Source organism: Lagenorhynchus albirostris, chromosome 19 (genome assembly GCF_949774975.1).
Source record: "Lagenorhynchus albirostris chromosome 19, mLagAlb1.1, whole genome shotgun sequence".
NCBI classification, from domain to species: Eukaryota; Metazoa; Chordata; class Mammalia; order Artiodactyla; family Delphinidae; genus Lagenorhynchus; species Lagenorhynchus albirostris.
Window position 1 is genome coordinate 39,660,798 of NC_083113.1, and position 24,366 is coordinate 39,685,163.

The following is a 24,366-nucleotide window of genomic DNA, read 5'->3' on the forward strand; positions in this document are numbered from 1 at the left end:
ACATCAAATAAAGTTGCACATTTGAGAGTCCTCTCTGAGCTCTATCGTGGTACCTCTATCACTGCCCTGAATTTATTTGTGTAGCATTTGGTTTCCTCCATAGTATTGTAATCTTCTTGGGGCAGGAATCATGTCTCTTCTAACTTTGTATCTCCTGTGGCCAACACAAGGTTTGATATTTAGAAAGTACCAAATAAATATTTGTGGAATAAATAAACAGAAGCACAATTCATTTTCCCAATTTCCTGTCATCTACCTCAGAACAGCCCTTTCAGATACCCTAGAAAATTGCTTTCATTGTCTCAGATTTTGCAGTAATTCAGACATCCTGTCTATAACACTTATTAATCATAATAACTTTGAAATAATTTCTCTGTGTACATACTCAGGGTCTCATCCATAACTAAGTGAAATATAGTCTAAAATAATCAATCATTATTTTCTAAACCAAAGACCCTGTAATTAAGGAGTCTGTCAATGTGCCAACAACTTGTGGGTCTGGAAATTAATTTTTGTTTGTTAAAGGACCTTAAAGGTAATGTAATAGGGGCCTATTGTGAAATGGATTAATAAATTGCTTGTCTCATTTCACTTGTTCTTTTCTATTTAAATTCTGTGGGAAAGTAGGAAAGTCGTGCAGTTTTATTCCTTTAAATATTTGCCATAACACATACTTTTTTCAAATCCAGAGGAAACATTATTCCTGCCATCATCCTGTTTACTTGCATTTGACTGTAAAATGCATGGAAGGAGGAAATGGACACCTGAATACTTACGTCAGGTAATACAGATAGGTTATTTCATCTAGTTTTCTGTTGAGTTCATTCACTCAACAAATATGTATTGAGTGCCTTCTGTATGTCATCACGCACATATTGCTGTTTCTCTTTTGAGGATGATAAAAGCCAAGACACAGAGAATGGGTCTGAATTGACCCTGGGATTCACAATTAGTAACTGGCAGCACCAGGATCAGAACGCAGAACTGTCTGGTCCAAGTCCATTATGTCATTCCTTTGGTCGATAAGCATTTGATTCTAAGCCCCTTGATTTACTGTTTGATGTCTTTCTTCCTTTCTTTTCTCTTTTCTTTTCTTTCTTTGTTTATGGCTGCGTTGGATTTTCATTGCTGCACGTGGGCTCTCTCTAATTGTGGCGAGCGGGGGCTACTCTTCATTGCGGTGTGTGGGCTTCTCGGTGTGCGGGCTTCTCTTGTTGCAGAGCACGGGGTCTAGACACACGGTCTTCAGTAGTTGTGGTGCTCGGGCTCAGTAGTTGTGTCTCGTGGACTCTAGGGCGCAGGCTCAGTAGTTGTGGCACATAGGCTTAGTTGCTCCACGGCATGTGGGATCTTCCAAGACCAGGAATCGAACCCACGTCCCCTGCGTTGGCAGACAGATTCTTAACCGTTGCGCCACCAGGGAAGTTCCTGTCTTATTTGAGGCAGTTGAAGGCAAGTTGAAGAAAAGCCCCAAGAGGCCAAAATTCTTATGAAAAGATCTATTTGACATATAACTAAAAACATTTCTGGGCTGAAACAGGACTTGGTGAGCATCTCTTCCAGCCCTTTAATTTGAAAGATGAATGGACATTCATCTTCTACAGTCCATTCTCTTATTTATCCAACCAGTATTCATAAAACACCTACTATGTGAGAAGCAGTGCTAAAAACTTTTGTTAAAACACGAACAAGACAGATTTGCTCTTCAGCTCTAATGGAAGTCAGAATTTTGCTTAGAGTAACGGACTGAGAAGAAATTAAACAGAAGCTCCCTGAGCTGTTTTAAATGTAGGGCTTATTTGATGACGTTACACTGATGTGTTATGTCGATCATACGTTAGGAGACTATACCTGTCCCAGAAATAACAGAAGAATGAAGTGCAGCACCAGTTGGCATTCCATTTAGAAAAGTGGAACAGAGGTAATAAACCATTTCCCTTCCTTAAGAAGTTCACCCTGACTCACCCCCTCTGGATCAGGTGCTTCCTTATACATGCCCTTCAGCACCCTATATTTTCCTCTGCTGAGGCATGCATCCACTCCCTTGTGGAGGTAAAGGGAAATGTTTCTTGTCTCCACTAGACTTCAGCTTTCAAGGTCTGGAACTATCTATGTCTTGCTCATCAGGGCCCATCAGGAACATAGTACGTTCTCAGTACTCATTTGTTGACAAAACAGATGAATGAATGAATGAGTAAATGAATGAATGAAAACATTTGACATACATTTTGGAGGGAAACGAGTTTTCTTTGCCATGTTAAATTACATAAAGTGAACATTAATGAGAACATCAGCAAAAGCCAGGGATTTTATGCATAGGGTAACAAGAGCTCTAATACAAGAAAGTGGAATGCAGGTCAATGTGAAAAGGAGCAGAGAGGACTGAATAGAAGCACATCAGCAGAATGTGGGCAGCACCAGGAGAAGAGTCCAGGAGAAACTTCAGCTGATACACTGGCCCCATGACAGTGGTTGTTAATAGTTCCCTGATGAATACGGAATTAAAGGTTTATATCAGGAATACAATCAGCAACTCTTATGGGTTGTTTTAAAATATTACACTTGAGACAGTGATACAGTAAGCTGTATGTAGTTCTTATCCCAATAGTTTTTATCTGTTCAATCAATAAATATTTTTAAATTGTTTACTACCTATTAAACACTGATATATAGCAGTTCTTGTGACTAATTTAAGTCATTTTTGATTAAGCATTTTATCACTGTTGCACATACATGTGATTAAAGGAATTTCTTTAGATATTGGTGGAGATGGGTATGTGTGTTGCCAGGACCCCAGGTCACAACAGGAGCCCAGATTGGATAAAACTAGTGAAGTCACCTTGCTTTCGGAATATTACCTTTGGACAAAGCTAATATCTTGTCTGGCTGTGCCAGATGTTACCATTTCTCATTTAATCTGCACATCATTTCTCCCTATGACAGCCAGATTTATCTTCCAAAACTCATTTGCATTTTAAAATCAAGGTTTTATTTCTGATTATAAAAGTGAGATATGTTCACAGTAGAAAATTTTGAAGGTACAGAAATCTTCACAACTAAGAGAAAATCAGTCTTTACATGTTGCTTCTATTTCCAGGATTTTCCTATTTAAAAAAAAATATACCAAACATCCCAATATAGACCTTATTATCTTTTTATTATTTACTGTATATTTTTACATAGAAACATCATTTTTCAATGGCTTTGTATAATAATGATACTATACTTTTTTAGCACTTCCTACTTAGCTGTAAACTAATCCACTGAAATTTACTAATTCTTTAATCCCACAGCCAAGCTGTGAAATGGGTCCTTCATTTTTTTTTAATATCTTTATTGGAGTATCCTTGTTTTACAATGTTGTGTTAGTTTCTGCTGTACAGAATAGTGAATCAGCTATATGTATATGTATATTCCCATATCCCCTCCCTCCTGAGCTTCACTCCCACCCTCCCTATCCCACCCCTCTAGGCGGTCACAAAGCACCGAGCTGATCTCCCTGTGCTGTGCAGCAGCTTCCCATTAGCCATCCATTTTACATTTGGTAGCGTATACATGTCAGTGCCACTCTCTCACTTCGTCGCAGCTTCCCCTTCACCCACTATGTCCTCAAGTTCGTTCTCTATGTCTGCGTCTTTATTCCTGCCCTGCCACTAGGTTCATCACTGCCATTTTTTTTAGCTCCATATATGTGCGTTAGCATACGGTATTTGTTTTTGTCTTTCTGACTTACTTCACTCTGTATGACAGACTCTGGGTCCATCCACTTCATTACAAATAACTCAATTTCATTCCTTTTTATGGCTGAATAATATTCCATTATACAATGGAATGTATTGTATGTGCCACATCTTCTTTATCTATTCATCTAGTCCTTCATTTTCTTTATGAAATTGTCTTCAATTTACAGATAGGAGAATTGAGGCAATCAGAGCATAAATAAGTTTCCCAGGGCCATACAACTTGTAAGGCTATGGAGCCAGAGGAAGACTCCAGACAACCTAGCTCAGAGCTTACATCTTAACCACTAGGACCCACTGCCTACTATTTGCAGTGGCGTATGTTACCCTAGTGTTATGTTTACTAGTTTTTTGTAAAGGTACAATATGGGCATAGTTTTTTAAAAATCACATTATTCTATAACAGGTAACAAAAACCAGCAGTTTCTTGCCCAAACTTTCCCCAGCCTTGTATCTTCTACCCAGAAACAACTGCTCTCAAATCCTTTGGTTGTCTTCACCAAGTATATACCTTCACATTTCTAATTAATATGCCCAAGGTCATATTGGGTTTTTTTTCATTTTTAGATACAATCTAATGACTTCATAGCATGAAGATAAGATTTAGTTCTTTTATATCCACTTCCTCTTGTCAAATATTCCATCTTTCTCTCCCTCTCTTTTTATTTCTAAAAAAGCTTTATGTAGTTCTTTCTCTTTCTCTCTCTCCATCCATTTATCCATCCATCTATCCATCCATCTATTAATCTATTTTTTTTCCGTTTATGTTGAGCTGGTCAGTTTCTCCAGTAATGAATCCTCACATTTCCTGCAATTCTAAGACTGCTTACCAGAATTCCAGGAGCCAGACAAGGAAAGGGTTTGAGGTGGAGTCTCATCTTTCAGTCTGTAAACATTCACTAATCTCTCTTTTTCGGGTATGTTGTCTCATTTAAACTTTCATCTGTACCTCATGGCCTGGGGCTAGAGTTTCTGGTTCTCTTTCTCTAAGTATTTAGTCTTCTACTGAAGTTGGGAGATGGTGGTGACTTGGTCCCACAGCATGGAAGAACTGGCCTGAGCATCCTAGCAACCTTATATAAAGACAGTGAAGAAGCCCTCCTGAGTACAGTCTTTTTGGGTTTTTTTTGGTTTTGTTTTTTATATTTGGCTGTGTTGGGTCTTCGTTGCTGTGCGCACGCTTTCTTTAATTGTGGAGAGCGGGGGCTACTCTTCGTTGCGGTGCGCAGGCTTCTCGTTGTGGTGGCTTCTCTTGTTGCAGAGCACGGGCTCCAGAACTCAGGCTCAGTGGTTGTGGCTCACGGGCTTAGCTGCTCCGTGGCATGTGGGGTCTTCCCGGACCAGGGCTCGAACCTGTGTTCCCTGCATTGGCAGGCAGATTCCTAACTGCTGCGCCACCAGGGAAGTCGCCTGAGTTCGGTCTTACAGCGCATTCTGCCTTCGGAGACAACAGGAGTGTCTGATTTCAGAGCTTTTCTCAAAACAGACACAAAGTGGCCTGCCTTGTTGATGCCCCTAACTGTGTCCCTTCTACTAAGTCAGTGTTCTTGTTCATGTGCTTCCTGTGTTTTCATTCATTTTCTTCTTGGATTTCCTTTTTTGTTCTCCTTGTGCTTTTAGACTTGGACCCCTTTAGTCTTATAGTGTCATTTTAGTTAACTCTTAGGAGGGATCAGAGACAAACCAATGTGTTCAGTCCACCAAGTTTAGCAGGAAGTTCAGGTAGAGACTCTTGCTCCATTTTACAGATGAGGCGATTAAGGTATGGAGAGTTTGGAGAATACTTAAGGTATAAAGTGAGTGAACTAATTTGTGAATTAACTTGTGAGGTAGGGGCTCTTCCCAAGGGACTAGCTAACCTGGGTCCCCATTACTGCAGTGTTTTACCCACCTTCCTTAGATCTAACCAACCAAGCTCCAGCCTTTATTTATTAGTCTACTCTAAAGTCTAAAGACAGATATATGTGATTTACAAAGCTTCATTCTCACCCCTCAAATGTGTCCTTAATTTATTTCCTTGAAATCGAAATAAATAAAATTTTGTATATGAGTGATGTACTGGCTTCAGGCCAGAGCTCCCTGTGATCCTGCTACAAATCTTGGGTTGGCTGTTTCCAAAAAATGTCTCTGCCCATACCTCAAAAACACATATATACCATCATTAATCTCTGAACTTATGAGTTGTGTTTTCATCTCAGATTGATGGATAAATTTTGGGGTAAGTATGCATAAAGGGAGTGACCACCTGGGTGTCCTTTAGTGGTTTCCTTCTCCCATGGAAATATTTTGCAAAGGTTCCTTCTTACCTATTTTATAGCACAACATTGTTGTGTGACCCATAGTGGGAACTTAAAAATAAGTTAATGAGAAAAAAATTGAGGTAATGCTGATTGTCAGAGTTAAAAGGGATCATATTGATTACTTTGTTTGCATTTATCCATTCCTTGGTAAATCTTTCCTTTCCACCTTTTTTCCCACAGCATTTTATTATAAAAATTTTCAAACATACAGCAAAGTTGAAAGAATTTTACAGTGAGCATGCACATACCTATCACGTAAATTCTACCATGTACATCTTACTTGTTTTGCAAATCACATATCTATCCATCTATCTATCCCTCTATCCATCATTGATCCATCTATTTTTTACACATTTCCAAGTAAATGGTAGATACCTGTACACTCCTCCTAATTACTTCAGTATGCACATTACTAACTAAAGTTAATATTTATTTACAGTATTTTTTCTTTAAATATAATAGTTTATATCCAATGAAATGCAAAAATCTGAATTGTATGTTCATTGAGATTTTACAAATGCATTTCTTTCTTGGTCTTTTATTTTCTCTTGTGGTCTCTGCATTTATCTAATTCAGTAGATGTTTATCAAACACAGCTTTTGTGCCAAACATCAATAATGACACATATTAATATGATGTAGACAAGACAGAGAAGACAGTGGCTAATTCTCACAGTGGAAATCTGGGAGTTAAGCAACAGGGACTTACAGAGGACATTTATCACTGAAGAAACTCATGAACAAAAACACGAAGAATAAAAAAACAGTGTTTGGGGGGGTGAAATTCGTTGTTTTTTATAGCTTGAGCTAGTGAGTGTATGCATGTGTGGCAGGGGGTTGGGTAAGAGACATAATTTTTTTAAGTCTGAAATTCAAAACTACGAGTATTAGAAACCAGCAATAAACGAGGTGCTTTGTACTATAGCTCTGAGCTTAGGAGAAAGCCTGCACTTCCTCATTTGGTCACTCCCGAACCCAAAATGACGATTTGACAACTCAGATTTCAGTCTGTTTTATTTCATTGGTAAACTGCTAAAATTTGGCTTTATTATACATTTGATGGCTGGCAGACTACAAATTTGCTCCTCAAAAGTCTTAATATAAATATGTTTGGGGAAAACAACCGGGTGATTATTCTAAATGTGAAAAGATCACTATGTAAAATGCTCCATTACTTAAATTGAACTGTAAATGAATTTGCTACAAACTGGTGAAAAAGGAGGAATGGAAGTTGCAAGAAAAGACTTAAAATAGTAAGAAAAAGAAAATAAACTCTTTTTAAGTCTTTGAATTTATTACTTTGGATGTGACAGGGTGCAAGCTTCGTCACCATTCATTCATTGACCCAACATGCTGTGTTGCTAAGTCCCTGAGAGAAGCTGTGTGTGTATCCCTGGGCAGGGCAACATTTTCTCAACTATCTGGTTAATTCTCTGACCTCTCTGCCACTGTCCTCTTTCACGATCTCATTTCAGGCAACACCCTCTACCTGGCCTTCCTGCATCATAACTATCTATGCGACCTGAATGATTGCTAAAATGCAAATCTGTTCATTCATTCATTTAAAAAAATTAGTGAGCATTTACCATACACCTTCTGTTCTCAACACGTCTTGCATCTTCTGTGGTAATGACTACCGTGTTGTACTACTATGAAATATGTATAAAAGGAAAACAAACTTCTTGAAAGAAGAACCAAGTTTGGCTATTCTTCTTTAATCTTGAAGTCATAACTCAGTCCCTGTACAGAATAGGTGATCAATGAATTTTTCTTACCTTGAGTTCTGTTATTCAGGCAGCGAGTATTAAATTGGTTCAGAGAACAAGATAAATTGTTGAAGGCAGAGATGTCTAGGGGAATTCTCTTGGATCAGGAAGGATGGATGAAATGAGAGTGGAGACCAGGAAAATCACAGATGGAGAGAACTGTGCATAGGCAAGAAACAGAGCGGACCTGAGCCTGGTACATTTGAGATCAGCAAGATTGATTCCCTTTGGCACTGGTGTACTTTATTTTACTTTCTTTCTTTCTTTCCAACCAAAGTTCCAGTTTGAGCTTCATTCTTTCTCTTCTGATATTGCAACAAAAGGAACAGAGGGAGGAATTGAAGATAAACTGGCCAGAGGGAACTCTTTTTCCATCAAATATACCCATCCACTCATCCATAAATCCATCCATTTTCCACAAATTTCCATCAAATTGCTTACCCATCAAGTCAGCCTTATATGAAGGAACCTATTCCAAGCAATCCATCCAGAAGAACAATGGAGACCTATCAGAAGGGAATGAAAATGAAGTCTTCTGACCAGGAGGTGAATTGAGAATGGGAGAATGAAATTAGCCAGGCAACAAAATATTGGGAGAGAGAGGGCAGGCCAGGCAGTAAATGACTCTACTAGTGTCAGTGACAGCGAGCCTGTTGAGGGATGTGTAGGTAGCTTAACTAGTGACAGGTCACTCTCCATACAGTGAGAAAGACACGAGAATTCCAACCATTCTCTAAGACACCTCTGCCAACACGAAGCCTTCCTACTTCTTCACCAGGCGTTACTGATTTCCGGACACCTGGGAGCAGAATGCATCATTATAATGGTCCACCCAGACCCATGATAGGAATAAAGAGCCTATTGTTCGGCTACTGAAAGTGCCACTGGCAGATAGCCCCCAGGCAGTCAGTCCCTTTGGGAAGTGCCTTGGCTAAAGAGAACTTCCTTGCTCAAACTGGGGCAGCCTATATCCAAAGTGTAGTTGACACAGGGATATAAAGGCCCATCTCTCCACTATAACTGGAGACAACTCTAAAAGGCCACCCAAGTTTCAGCACTCCTCTTGAAGTCATTTGAATCCCCCTTTTTTTTTTTTTTTTTTTTTTTTTTGTGGTACGCGGGCCTCTCACTGCCGTGGCCTCTCCTGTTGTGGAGCACAGGCTCCGGATGCGCAGGCCCAGCGGCCATGGCCCATGGGCCCAGCCGCTCCACGGCATGTGGGATCCTCCCGGACTGGGGCACGAACCTGCGTCCCCTGCATCGGCAGGCGGACTCTAACCACTGCACCACCAGGGAAGCCCTTTGAATCCCTTTTTGAGACCACACTGCACTTGACTTTTCTGTCTAGCCAATTCTGCTTCTACCCCTATCCTTCCACAGGTGTTGATCCCAAGAATATTCCATAATAAAGTTACTGCAGCATTAATCTTCGTCTCAGGGAACCAAGCCTGCAATGGAAATGAAGACAGATAGGTGGGTTATCCAGGGAAGTTCAGACAGAGGCAGGTGATCTACTGAGACCCCATAGTCCCATCCTGCTCATGCAGGAAGTGATTCATGGTTCTCTGAGGCCATTATAGTGGAAGCCACGCTAGGAAAGAGCTTAACTCATGGCCAATTCACAAGGCATGATTAAGGAGAGGGTTATCCTACCTCATTATTTTATCTAGTGTCTTCAATTTACTGATGAGAAAACTCACGTCCATTGGAAATCCACTGATCAGGCAGGACAACATATCCTGCCATTCGTTTTATGGTCTTCAATGTATCTTTTCATTTCATGTGGGGTAACTAGGTAGGAGTTACTCCTAGGATGGCAGGAAAAAGGCAGAGTCTGAGAATTGGATAATGCTAGAGTCTTCATGCTTTCATCTGTAGGGGATTAGCAAAGCCAATTCTCCCTGTTTGGTGTCTTAGGCTGAGCAATGTAGGAAGTTAGCTGTTTTTTTCCCCACATATTTAAATCTTATTCTATAACACACACTGTGATCTGCTACCTGTTCATCCATGTATGCTTATATTCGTGCATCCATTCTTCCACTAATCCTTTTGCAACTCATTCCCTACGATGTTATGGAAAAACCCGAATGAACTTTTGGGCCAACCCAATAGCTATGAAGGTGGGCAATAGCTTGAATTCACATTAATCTCTTCTTGTTATCACATTATTTCCCATATGGCTTCCTCCTCACATATGTTCTTAAAAGTTCTTTAGGTTATTTTATATAAGTTGCTAAAAGATGTTAAGCAAGATAGAGACTGGACCCAGAGTTTCCAATCCAGAGGTTCTGATACCAGTAAATGAATGGATAAACCAAAGACATAGATATAAATAAGTAGTTAAAAAGAGGAGGGTTTGATTTTTTAAAATAGTGCAGTTTTATATATACAGATGGAGCTAGAGGGTGGGACATATTGTAAGTCACGTTAATTTTGGGATTAAAAATTGTAAACTTAGTTCAGTATCCAGTGGAAGGTGATAATTGCTACTGAAGATCATGAAAATGTAATGGTACTGTGAAATAGTAATAGAGAAGGGAAAGATTGGAGGTGAAAAGTTAGCTAAGGAGACTGTCACAAGTGTTTAGGAAAGAAGCCATGGGGAACTGCAGAGAAGGTGGAAGGGGAGAATGAATATTGAAGGTTGTTGAAATATTGAATTTAAAGGAGGTGGAATGGTTAAGTGAAAAGACTGGATTTTGATGTCTGAAAAATAGAGGTTTGTGACATAGGTGCATTACTTTGGTTTTGGTGTGAACTTAACATCTAAATCACGTTTTCCTTAAGGGAATGGGTATATATGACCTAATTCATATGGTAAGTACTGGTACTCTGTAACTGGTAATTCTGGTACTATGATTTGGAGGGAGAGGTGGTAGAACCACCTCCAAGTTTCTCGCTTAGATGATTGGGTTTGTGGAGGTGGCTTTTCCTGAAATGAGGAAACTAAGAAGAAGACCAGTGTCTTAGTGAGCTCAGGCTGCTGTAACAAAATACCATAGCCGTCTTAAACAAGAGATGTTTATTTCTCACGGTTCCGGAGGCAAGGAAGTTCTAGATCAAGGTGCCTGCAGATTCAGTTCTTGGTGAGGTCCCTTTTCCTGGCTTGAAGCTGGCTGTTTCCTTGTTGTGTCCTTCCTCCCATGGCAGAGAAAGTGAGAGCTCCAGTCTCTCTTCCTTGTCTTAAATGACACTATCCCATCATGGGGACCCCACCCTCATGACCTCATCTAAACGAATTACTTCCCATAGGCCCCACCTCTAAATACCACCACGTTGAGGATTACGGCTTCAACATATACATTTTAGGGGGAGACATTCAGTCCATAAAGTCAGGATTGGAAAATTGCAATTCAGCTCTGGACAAGTTGGTTTGGAGTTGCTTTCACAGCACCCAGATGGAGATGCCAGTTGTTGATTGGGTACATGAGTGTGAATTAGAGAGGCAACACCTGACTGATGAGACAGATTTAGAAGATGCCCCATAGAGATAAAGGGAACCGTGAAAATTGACACGGAGTGTGGGGAGGCAGAATAAAAAGATATGTGTCCTGGATACTGACTGTCGTGAGACAATAAACATTACTGTTTGGGAAACAGGACGGGAAGTTGCAAGAAAGGAATATAATGAGCCTTTAGGGATACATGAATAGAACAGGCAACACGAATCACAAAGAAACACACAGGTCAGAGAAAGAATATAAAAAGAATGATGTGTAAGTGCGTATGGGTGTATAGGGGTGTGGGGCTATGTACTGCGTAGCAGAGTTGCCAAAAGTGGTCTCATGTGGAACACCAGTCCCATGCATTAGCTCCCTGAATGAAAGCGTATGTGGAAAGATACTTAGGGGATTGTTTCAAGCTCTGACAGATTCTTAGAAGTACATAAAGTAAATCACCTCATTAAAGGCTCTCAGCAATTTGGCAGTGAAGCAAGTTGTTTTGCTCAACATTTTAGAAATGCGTTTGAATAACAGACTCAGCTAACATTTTCCTACTCAAATATCTTTAATCAAATCAGTGTCCTTCAGGACAGAGTTTGGTGAATATTCACCACATGATCAAATCCCTCTAAAAGACTGAGAAGAGACCAAAGCATTGCCAGGGACCTCAAGGAAAAGAATTTGAATGAATCGGTAGGAGGTTCAATGAGATTGTGAGTGATAGAATCAATGAAAGAGAAGCATGAGAGGCAAATGTAGGTAGGCTCTTTTTTATGGGAGGAAAAAAATGGGGATCATTTGTTGACATAACTGTGCTCAAGGAAATGTTTATTTTTTTTACTTTTTATTTTGAAATAATCATCAACTTACAGGAAGTTTAAAAGAATATTTGGAAGTTCCCGTGTATCCTTTGCCCAGTTTACCCCAGTGATGACATCTTCTATAACTATGTAAAATATTGATATTAGGAAACTGACATTGGTACAATTCACAAGGCTTATTCAGGTTTGCTAATCATATGCACTTATTTGTATGCATATGTAGTTATGTACAGTTTCGTCACATGTGTTGATTTTATTACCACCACCACAATTAAATCAAGATGTAGAATTTTTCCATCATCGCAAGGCTTCTTTTCATTATCCCATTATAGCTACACCCACCAATTCCCCACCCTAATCGTAAGGCCTGGCAACTATTAACTGTTCTCTGTCTCTCCAATTTGGTTATTTCAAGAATGATATATAAATGGAATTGTACAGTATTTAATGTTTTGAGATTATCTTTTTTCACTCAGCATAATTCCCTTGAGATCCACTGAAGTTGTTATGTATAACAATAGTTCATTTCTTTTTTATCGCTGCATAGTATTTAACAGTATAGCTGTGCCACAGGTGGCTTAACGATTCACCTGTTGAAGAATATTTGGGTTGTTTATAGGTTTTGCATGTTGTGAATAAAGCTTCTGATAACACTCATGTACAGGTTTGTGTGTGAATGTCAGTTTTCATTTCTTTAGGATAAATGCCAGAGTGTGATTGCTGGGTTATGTAATAGTTGCAGATTCGGTTTTATAGGAGACTGCCAAACTCTTTTCCAGAGTGGTGGTACTGTTTTACATTTCCACCAGAAATGTATGAGTGGTTCAGTTGCTCTTCATTGTTGCCAGTATTTGGTGTTTTCTCTATTTTTTATTTTGTCATTTTGACAGACGTGTAATGATATCGCAGTGTGGCTTTAATTTGCATTTCCCTAATAGCTAATAATTTTGAGCATCTTTTTATGTACTTATTTGTCGTCCGTATATCCTCTTTGGTGAAATATCTCTCCATGTCTTTTGAACATTTTCTAATTGAATACTTTCTGTTAGTTTCTTTTTTTTTCTCTTGAGTTTCAAGAGTTCTCTTTATATTCTAGAAGTTAATCCTTTGCCAGATACCTGGTTTGCAAATATTTTCTCCCAGTCTGTAGCTTGTCTTTTCATCCCCTTCTCAGGATCTTTCATAGGGCAAATTTTTAAAATCTTGATGAGGTCCAATTTATTGCATTTTCCTTTTGTGGTTCATACTTTTAGTGTCAAGTCTAAAGGTGTTTTGTCTAGCCCTAGATTCTGATGATTTTATCCTGTTTTTATTTTTTTCTAGAAGTTTTATAGTTTTACATTTTTTATTTAAGTTTGCAATTTATTTTGAGTTAATTTTTGTGCAAGATTTGAGTTGAGTTTTAGGTCAAGACTCCTTTTTTTTTGCCTGTGGCTGTCCAGTTGCTCCAGTACCATATTTTGAAAAGGCTATCCTTTTGTGCCTTTGTCAAAAATCAGTTGGGTATATTTACATGGGTCTATATCTAGGTTCTCTATTCTGTTCATGGCTCTGTATCTTTCCCTCTGCCAATACCACACTGTCTCAATTAATGTAGCTATATGATAACCGTTAACATCAGATAGAGTGACTCCTTCATTCTTGTTTTTCAAAATTGTTTTACTTGTTCTAAACCCTTTGCTTTTTCATATAAATATTAGAATAAGTTTGTCTATGTCTACAAGGAAATCTTGCTGGGAGTTTGATAGGAATTGCATAGGAGGTACTTAGAGATAAATTTGGAGAGAAATTGACCTCTTTGCTTTTAAATATTGTCTTTTTTTTTTTTGTGATACGCGGGCCTCTCACTGCCGTGGCCTCTCCCGTTGCGGAGCACAGGCTCCGGACACGCAGGCTCAGCAGCCATGGCTCACGGGCCCAGCCGCTCCACGGCATGTGGGATCTTCCCGGACCGGGGCATGAACCTGTGTCCTCTGCATCGGCAGGCGGACTCTCAACCACTGCGCCACCAGGGAAGCCCTTAAATATTGTCTTTTGAATGGGAAATTTCAGCAGTTTTAGAGTAAGGAATTAAAAAGGGGTATGTGTCATGTTGAAGTGGAGTCATTGAGGAAAAAGAGAGTTGAGGCTCAGGGCTCAGATAGAAGAACAGCTCAACTGCAAACCTCAGACCCCAAGACCAACATAAATTGGGAGAAAGAGAATCCTAGGGAGTTAACTGACCAGCAGTGAGAAAGAGGAATCCACACCTCTGACCTTGAAGCCAGTCCTCTAGATCCAGCGGGCGATATAACTCCATCTGGAAGACCACATCCAGTTCTCACCTCCAGCCCAGCAAGAAGAGGTGATGAGGATTATGCTGGGGACCCATGTGAACCAGGCTGTGACATAAAGAAGCAGCATCTCTGAGAGACAGAATGTTACAGAGAAAGAGAGGAAGCAATAGGGAAGCCTCCTAATTGAGGAATAAGAGCTTTGGCTGTGGCCTCAGGAGCTGCCCAGTATCCCTTCTCCTCTAGGATTCTGCCTGAAGCCCTCTCTGATGCAGGAGATTAGAACCGTCTATCCTTGGGTCTCTCCTGCTGCCTGTCTTTCCTGCCCAAGTTGATCTCCCCCTAATGCTGAGTGATCATGTGTCAGGCATGACCTCTCCTCAATCTTGTAAATATTCTTCCTAACTAATGTTTCCCATCTATACTAACCCAGTCTTGCCCTACACGAGCTGCTTAGTTTGTTGGCTAAATTACTGATACTTGGATAAGAGTGTAGAATACATTCATTCATCAGAGTAACGTGCTGAAGAGTTCTGCAGAGACATGACTGAAATAGCGAGATACGGACCCAACATACAGTAGGCCCTCTGTATCTGCGGGTTCTGCACCGGCAGATTCAATCAACTGAGGATCAGAAGTATTCTAGAAAAAGATTCCAGAAAGTTCCAAAAAGTAAAACTTGAATTTGCCACACAAGGCAGCTATTAACATAGCATTTACATTGTATTTACATAGTATTTACATCCATCGTATTAGGTATCATAAGTAATCTAGAGATGATTTCAAGTATACGGGAGGATGTGTCTAGGTTATTTGCTGTTTTATATAAGGGACTTGAGCATCTGCAGATCCATGGGGGGGTTCCTGGAACCAATCCCCCGAAGATACCGAGGGACAAACCTATGTGTTGACTTTCTGGTGGGAACACATACTTCTGTTGTTGCATTATTTGTTTTTTTCATTTATACCCTCTGCTCTATTGACGTGCAAGTCAAAACCCCCCAGGCCCCATTGTAACTTACAGATTGCAGTCTCCTGCTACCTCTCTAATTTTTCCCTGATAGGTTTTTAAACTCAATGCCACCAACTGTTTCTCCTCCACCCGATTTTCTGGGTTTCTTACGAGAAGTAAATCACTTGTTTTTAGTGGCACTTAAATGTCTCCATGTATCGAGAAACCTTACTATGAGCAGCCCCCGGTGCATAGGCTCAGCTGAGTTTGGAAAGGAGGCACTCTGGTATGTGCATCCCAGTTCCAGCACTCCACACCTCTGCAACCCTTGTCACTTCAAGTCTCTGAGACTCCATTTCCCCATCTGTAAAGTGCCAACAAGAACACCTCCTTCATGATATTGGATGGGGTTCAGTGAGATGATGTGATGGGAATATTCTGAAATTAGATAGTGGTGATGGTTGCACAACATTGCGAGTGTTCTGGAAACCACCGCACTGTATATGCTTTAAAATGGTTACAATGGTGAATTTTATCTCAGTAAAGAAGTTTGGTTTGTTTGGTTGTTTTTTAAGTGCATAATGCAACATTGTAATACACTTGGAATGTATCCAGTAGATCTCATTACCTTCTGATCTGGTGAAAAGTTGCAGCTCCTGACAGAAAGCTTGGGGCCTTTTCCTTTAGACCAAATAAAAATCACTTGGAAGCAAGTCCTGAAATCCACAAAAAGAACCAGTAGGGAAATAAACAGGAGCAGCGCTGGAAGGACTTCCATGTCCGCTGATCATCCCAACAGCCAGCCCCCCTCAGCCACTGAGGGTGCAGAGGCATCTTTAGCTTGGATTTTTCCCTGGCTTGTGCTCCCTCCCAGCCTCGCCCCTGCCCTAGAGTTCTTCCCTCAAAGAGGGAAGACTATGGCTTTTGGACCTTGGTCTCCAAAGAGCTTCAGAAGCAGCTGGAAGATTTCATGTGGATGGTGATTGTTCACACTTAAACCCATTAAAAAAAAAATAACACTAAACCTTGGGAGAGGAAGGGTCAGTGAAAAGAAACATCTTCTCTGTAAGACATTCCACAGCTGTGTGCTGATGCAGCACAGTGCCAAGGTTTGGGAGCTTCCAAAATGTATAGCTGTGGGTAGGAAGGAGAAAAAGCCAACGCCTACCCATATGTCCCCACACCTTCATGGTGGCCACAACCCAGAAATTAGAGAGGAATTTCCTTAGCATTCAGATTTGTCAAAGGAACTCCTTTCAAAGATGGGAAGTTACTAAAGCAAGTCTGTGGTTTGGGCATGGAAGCTGGAATTGGATAACATGTTGAGGTTTTTAGGTCAGGAAGGTGTGTGTCTGAGTCATGGTTCTACCACTCACTGATGACCATGGTCAAATCACATGACCTCTCAAATCCTCAATATCCCAGTCTCTGAAATGGGGTTTAATAAAGTTTACCTTGATGTTATCTTGAGAAGATGAGAGATTCTGAATATGAAGGAAGTAATAGTGTCTGCCCCATATCAGACCCACGGGAATGATGGTCTTGTTGCCATCGTTCAGTCCCCCAACATTCAGTCATCTTTTGCCACTTTGCGTCATGTAAATGTTCATAGAACAGCAGACTTATTTCCAATTGATGTTTATAGGCACTATTAACCAAGACAGAGGGAGGGACACCTGGTATCTGGCAGGAAAGCAGATAAAAATACTTGCCATTTAAAGTTTGCAAATAAACCTCTGTGGGATGATAACAATGATAATAATAATTATGTTGTCAGTAGGAAGGTGGTATTTCACAATACTTGTCATACTGCCCAGAGCTTTCATTTTCAAAGAGAGATGATCAGAATAGATTTGCCAATAGTGATTATAATGTACTTAAAAATAAGCTAGTTCCTGCCTCAGTGCTTCCATCAACAGCTCCCTAGACTGTATCTCTGCGCTTCACCTTGAAAAGACAGGTGGAATCCAAGGGTTAAAACCACAAGCTATAATCACCTTCAGTTCTATCCATCCTAACTTGGGGACGATTGTGCAGGCTCAGCATGACTCTGGAAATAAAAATTCCCCCACCACAAAAAGGGGGAATAAGCTGAGGTCTGATATTCAGGAATCGTTAAGAAGAACCCTAAATCTTAGAAGAGGTAAAATTGAACAGAGTTAGGGAAGATAGGTCCAAGAACTGCCAGACAGAAAGGTCAGAGAGGCGGGAAGAGGTGAGGAATCATGACTGGGAGCTAGTGAGCCCAAGTGAGATCCGTAGGAATATGATTGTGATAAACCAGTCCTGAAGGGGTGAGTCCTTTTGGAAGGTCTTTACCCCAGACATCGGGGCTCACAGAGTAACACTATGAGCCTGCTACTGGACCCAGAGCATAAATAGACATGTCCCCTCTCATGTCTCTCCCTCTAACTAGGGCTTAAAGGCATCAGCCAGTTAGGCAATGAGAACAGACACCATGTGCTCAGTTGCAGATACAGAGATACCCTGTGAATCTGGTACTTCCTTCCAAGGTTAAATGAAATTAACAATTTAACATATATTCTTCAAGCCCTACAATACAGTCTAAAATTCAGAAGAACTATCTAAGGCATTAAAATTCCTGGGTTAGATCTTGGCTGTACACTAATAGGGTGATTTTAGGCAAATGGCCTTACCTTTCTGTGTCCTGAATTCCTCATCTGTAATATGGGGTAATACTGCAACCTCTTAATAATTTTGTGAAGAGGTAATGAATGAATGAATCAATCCAGGCAAATAGCAATGAGGCATTCAATAAATTATATAGACAAAGTGGCTCTCTTCCCATGTAAGTGTATAGATGACTCCATTTTTAAAACCACTTTGAAATATTATATTTTATGGAGGGAGCTTGGTCATTTAGCCAGTCTTATATTTATGGATATTGCCATTACTTCCATATTTGTCTTTCCAGACAATACTAAAATAATCATTCTTGTACTCATACCTTTAACAAAATATTTGTGATTAATTCCTTCAAGTGTAGCACACTTAATATCTATAATCCATTTGTTCTCTAATGGCTTTTTGAGTCTTAGTAGGTGAATGTAAGTTGCCTAAGTGGAGCAAGATGTGTTTATGAGCGGAAGGATTGCCTTGAGGAAGAGAATTTTTAGATCCTAGAAGCAATACATGTAAAAGCGTGGAGACCTGCAAGAGTAAAGGAAAGCTTCACCCTGTGTCTGAACCCTGGAATGGAGAATATGAGGCAGAGTTGATGGGCAGGAAGGAGATCAAGAAAGAACCTAAACTTCATCCACTCCCAGGTGCTAATGACTCATAAGCTCTTAAAAAGTTGTGCATTACCGAGTGATAAGGCTTCCATATAGAGCAGCAGCTGTCCACTAGAGAAGGATTTCCCAAGGCATGAAATACAAACCACAGATGGTATTATAGATGATTGTTCATGGTAGTATGAGCACATGACAATAAATATTACAAAGTGTAAATGTATAACTTTTTCAGCAGTCAGTCAGTCCATGCAATGACTTTATTGGTAATTTATCTTTAACATCTATTAAAACTTGCCAACCTCCCTTTAAAAAACAATCATCACCAAAGAGTAGGCATCAGACTGAGAGTCTTCAGGGAGCAACCGTTTCTAGGACTATTTTATTTTCATTGTATTTATTTGTACATAACCTTCTGCTTGTGGCAGTTGATGTTGGTTTCCTATATATGAGAAAGGCATACTTGTGCTTTTCAAATAGATTAAATGTGTAAGTCAGTTTTAATAATGGAGTTGTGAGAAACACCTAGCTAGATTGGGAGGAGTGTGGGAAATAGACTTTGCTTAATTTCTCCTGCATCAGCCAACCCTGATGATTGCAACTTTGGTCTTGCTGTTAAAATCACCGAGTATAGCCAACGCTATGCCTTGGTCTTATTCAGATGATTCCAAAAATTAAATCAACTTAAAGCACATGTGATTCTTGAGTTGGGTCATGGAGCTTATTACATAAAAGTGGTTTTCCTCAAACCCTCTCTCGCCAGTGCACTCCTGACAGCGACCGCAGTCTCCAATGAATTCAGCCTGAGTTCTGGCCATTTATTTTATTTAATTCATTCATTTATTTTTTTTGCTTTTGCCTTTTTATTTATTTATTTTAGCATCTTTATCGGAGTATAATTGCTTTACAATGGTGTGTTAGTTTCTGCTGTATAACAAAGCGAATCAGCTGTACACATACATATATCCCCATATCTCCTCCCTCTTGCGTCTCCCTCCCTCCCACCCTCCCTATCCCACCCCTCTAGGTGGTCACAAGGCACCGAGCTGATCTCCCTGTGCTATGCGCTGGCCACTTATTTTAAAAGCCATTGCTGGACTAGGAAGAAATAACTAGAGACATTTTAATCATTGGTGTCCTATAAATCCAATTTAGGGATTAGTTTACCAGATTCAAAGCGTTTTACCCAGCCTCAATAAAAAGGTTTAAAAATTCAAGTTTATCAGTGCCCTTTGGAACATAAACCCAAGAATAGCCTTATTGCGACTACAGCACACTCCCAGCACAAACATGTGGCAGAGGCTTGAAATTTGGAGATCAAATCCAAAATTTCAGAAGCACATCTTTTTCTGTATTTCAGGAAGGAGAAAGTAAGCCCAGAATTGGCCTGATTTGACTGGTTAATTTTTTTTTCTGAATCCCATAAAGGGAACTGCATATTTAGGAATTTTATGCCCCACATAGTATTTATAGGTTATCTATGATTCCTTGAGATTTTGGAGAGTTATAGCTCTGTACTAGGCTTTCCAAGATTTTTTTTTTTTTTTTTTCTTTTAAGTGCCAAAGAGGCTGAAATCTATCCTGGGAAACTGGTGAGGATTAGATATTTTTTAGGTCACAAGTCGAAAGATTCCTAATACTCACAGACATTCTATGTCTAGGAATGTTTGTTAATTTGAGACCCTTTCTCTCTCCATGTATATCTTTAATCTCCCAACCAGCTGTCTCCCATAAAAAGATATTTCTGTTTTTAGTTACAAATCTGTTTAGAGATAAAACTCGCTCATAAATACACAACCACATGCAAAAAAATTTTTTTTTTCTGCTGACAGTATAGAAATAACTCCAGATGAAAAATATTAAGTTTGTTTAGAAATAGAAAATGCATTCTGCTTCCCTCGATGAGGGCCCATGTTTTATAGATGTTCAAGGTCTTTTCGTGTCTCTGTGTGAGCCTCTCTTAGAGAGCACAGTCTTCTGTTAGCTTTGTGATTTAGTCCTTCAAGTAGTCAAAATTGTTGGGTGCATTCCTAACTGAGGAATTAACTCCTTGCAAAGGCACGTATTGGTCACCTAAGGAAAAGAAAGCAAGCTAAGAAATAGGTCTGTGAATTGCTACATATGTTCGTACTCTTAACTAAAAGACTGATTCAGTGCCCTACTCTTATTTGCTTGTGGATCACTTTCCCTGGGAAGCAGGTGAGATCTTGTATTTTCTTTCTTCTTTTCCTATTACTTTCGAAACCAAGTACTGTGTCTGCCACATAGTGTTTGATCAGTGCTCAAATGTGTTGTTTGCTGTTAACTGAATCGTTATAATCTTGTTACATAATAAATTGTGCAGAAAAGAATAATATTTAGACATCACTTCTTTCTCAGAGACTTACGTAGAGCTGAGGTCTCCATCTTTCCCACATATTCATCAGTAAACTTAGTTAAAAAGGAAGTGTTCCAGTTCTTTCCTGGATTGGTTGTAATTGTCTGAGAAAACTTCTCATAACCACACCCTGCTTTTGTTGAAGCTCATTCAGTAACAGCTGATACAATTTATTACTACCACACATTGAACAATGTTAAATTGGCTATGTTTCATCAACCATGTAAAGTAGCTACTCCCATTTCCATTTTACAGAGGAGAGAGTTGAGACTCAGGGAACTCAAATTACTCAAGTTCATAGGACAGTCTCGAGGTTTATTTGATTCCAAATCATCAGATATTCCTTTACATGAGGCTGCATCCTCTAAACAGAAGGATGGAATGATTAACTTCAAGTGAGCCCTTCTATATATCAAACTGCATGGTGGTCATTTTACTCACTTTCTCTCATTCTGGTTCACTAAAGTCTGATGAGATCAGTATTAATTACCCCTTTTAGAGTTAAGGAAATGAACGCTGAGACAACTTATGTAAATTATCTAAGGATATAGAACCTGCTCATAGATGCCTGTTGCAGAGAACTCAAGTTTTGAGAAATGTTGTCTTTGGTTGAATTTTCAATGAAATAGCCCAGGCCCACTGAGAAGCCACATTTATCTATCTGTTATCTATCTCATGTTATGGAATTATTTCATCAAGCACAAGTTCTCATCCTAGTATTCAAAGATGCAACATGTCCTGAAACATTAACCCTTTTTAAAATATTTGCATGTGGAGCTTCATGCTGCAGATTCAAACCACAAACTTCTTTCCAAAAATAGAGCTGCTGCTTGCTGACCAGAAGACCACCTTGGGCACGATAGTGGTTGCAACAGAGAGCACTCTTTTTCCCTCTATTTCAGTAAAGTTCTGTCTTCCAATCTGCTAATCTTACAAATGGCAAAACCAAAACCTAGAGGGAAAGGCATTTGTTTAGAGCTTTCCTCATGATAACTTCTTTATCCACCCAGACAGTTTAAGCCAGCAAACTGAAAACCTGCTCCTTCCCCTATTTCTTCCTACATCCAGTTGATTTTTCCTGATTATTTATCACCTCCTCAATTTAATAACTATTATTTACCCTCACTGTAATTTCTCTATTTAAACTGTGTGTGTGTGTGTTCGTGCATGGTTAGGAGGTGGTTAAGGTGTTCACATAAGGAAAAAATATATATACTTTATATAAATATATAAGTATTATATAAATATAATATGTGTATTATATGTATATATATAATTTAGAAAGCTGGATTACTTCAACAGCTTCCCAACTGGTGTTTTGTTTTCTTGTGTCTACATTATCTTCTCTCCATCCTTCACAAAGCCTACAAGAGTAAGACTGACATTTCATAATCACAGTCTGATTGTGCCCACACCTCCATGTCTACCCTACATGAGCTGATTTCTCATGGCTCCTGAGAGTAAGAAGAACTCTGGAACAACAGGGGCCCTTTAATGACTCTTCCCAACATCCCTGCCTGTCCTTATTCTCCATCACCACCCCAGGAACCCAAAGGCTGCAGCTCCACTGAGTTTCCAAATTCTTTCTACGTACCCCAGGTTATTCGGTTGTCTCTGCAACTTTGCACATGCCATTCCCTCTCCTTGGATGCCCTTTTATGGGCAGAGTCAGGTCCAAACTATGTCTCCTGATGCCGAGTGAGTGCTGCTTGACTATGGTGCTCCAAAGCAATATTAAAAATGGAAAATTCTGTTAAGAAGTGCTCCGTATGCTAATCAGAGTTTGGGGGCAGCCCAAGCCCATTTGCCATTTCCCGAGTTAGATGCTGCAAGTGAAAAATGAGCTGACAAACTTAAAACTCTTTGCAGAAACCACTGGGGAGAGATGTGGCAGCTGAGCACACCAGGTTAATACCTGAATTACAAGGTGTTCATGAGCACCCTAGGTTGCAGGACTCAGCTGTGAACAAAAGCCTCTGAGGTGGGCCCCAGGTGCCTTTCCCTGCCACCACCTGGCTGAGAGCAATAGGCAGCCTGATTCTTTCAGGCTCTGTCATCCACTAGGCCCTGGGGAGTCACTTTTTTCTATTTTAGTGTTTTAAAAAAAGCATCCACTGCATCTTTCTCAAGGCGTTAGAGGGAACAAGAACAAAGGCTGATAGCCCAGCTTAGCCTGACCTCAAATCTGCTTTGCTTCACAAATGAAAATTCCTGTGACATCATTTTGTGGTAGTATGTCAAGCTTTGGGTTTCTTAAAATAATAGCTGATTAAAATTGTGAGTCATGGAAGAAAAAACAAACAAAAAACCTAACATTTATTATACTTCATAAGCTGGGCACTTTACATACATTATCTTATTTATCCCTAATCTTTTAAAAACACATTTAACATTTCCAGTTGAGGAAACTGGTAGTTAGAGAAGGTTTAGATAATTTACTCCAAGAGATATAGCTGGCCATTGTCGCAGGCAGGATTTGAACTCAGGTTGCTGTGATCCATGTTCAGCCTCCATGCTTCCGCTGCACGAATCTTTGTGCCTCCACCGCAGTTTCCTGTAACAGATTTGGAGCCTGAAAGCTTTAGGCTTACAGATCAGGGAGGCCAGAATATGAGTATTAAAATGATCATAGATGTGACCCTGGCTATTCCAGGAGGCCCCGGGCAGCTTGTCTAAGGTTCAGATTCCTCATCTAGATTGGCTTCTAAAGCATAAGGTTTCACTCTTTAATGGAACCCACCCAAACTATCCTTGCCAGGGATTGAAATCTTAAACACACTGGTGATATCCAAGTTTTCAAAGGTTTTGCTGAGAGAAACAATATTCTTGGACTATGGCCTGGAGTATGTAGAATCCACCTATTCCTCTGAGGGCTCGAAGTCAACTCTGGATTAAACCAGAGCATCAGCCATCAGCAGTGTACCTGCAGAGTATCCCATTATGTCTACCCATCAGCACCATGGCATGCTCTGGACGTCTTCCTCCAGCCCACGCTGGGCACTGAGCGAGAGGCAGGAGCCAAGACCCTGATTACTGGGTTTGCAGTTGGACTGACATCAATGCGTGTTCTGTTGCTTTTGACCAGCAGGTTTGGGTTACATGCAACCCCACCCCAGTGTAAGAATCAGAGAATCAGAGATGGTTGTAATAGCTCCGAACAATTGATTTCCTTGAAACTTATGGGTAACATAGACTGTGAATAGCATTTTTTTATTTTAATTTTAATTTTTACATTGTGGCTAGAAAGTTAGAGCTAAATGTGAGGTCAACTTTATCAAGTATATGCAGTCTTATGCCACTAAAAGTAAATGGCTTTCCTCTGTCCCAAGTAGTGTGCTAGTGAAACAGTGGGTAATCATCAGTTAAATCCATTTAACCTGCCTTCACTAATCAAGGTCATTTTAAATGTTGCTACAAAAGATTTGCATGTCCTCCAGGCAGCAG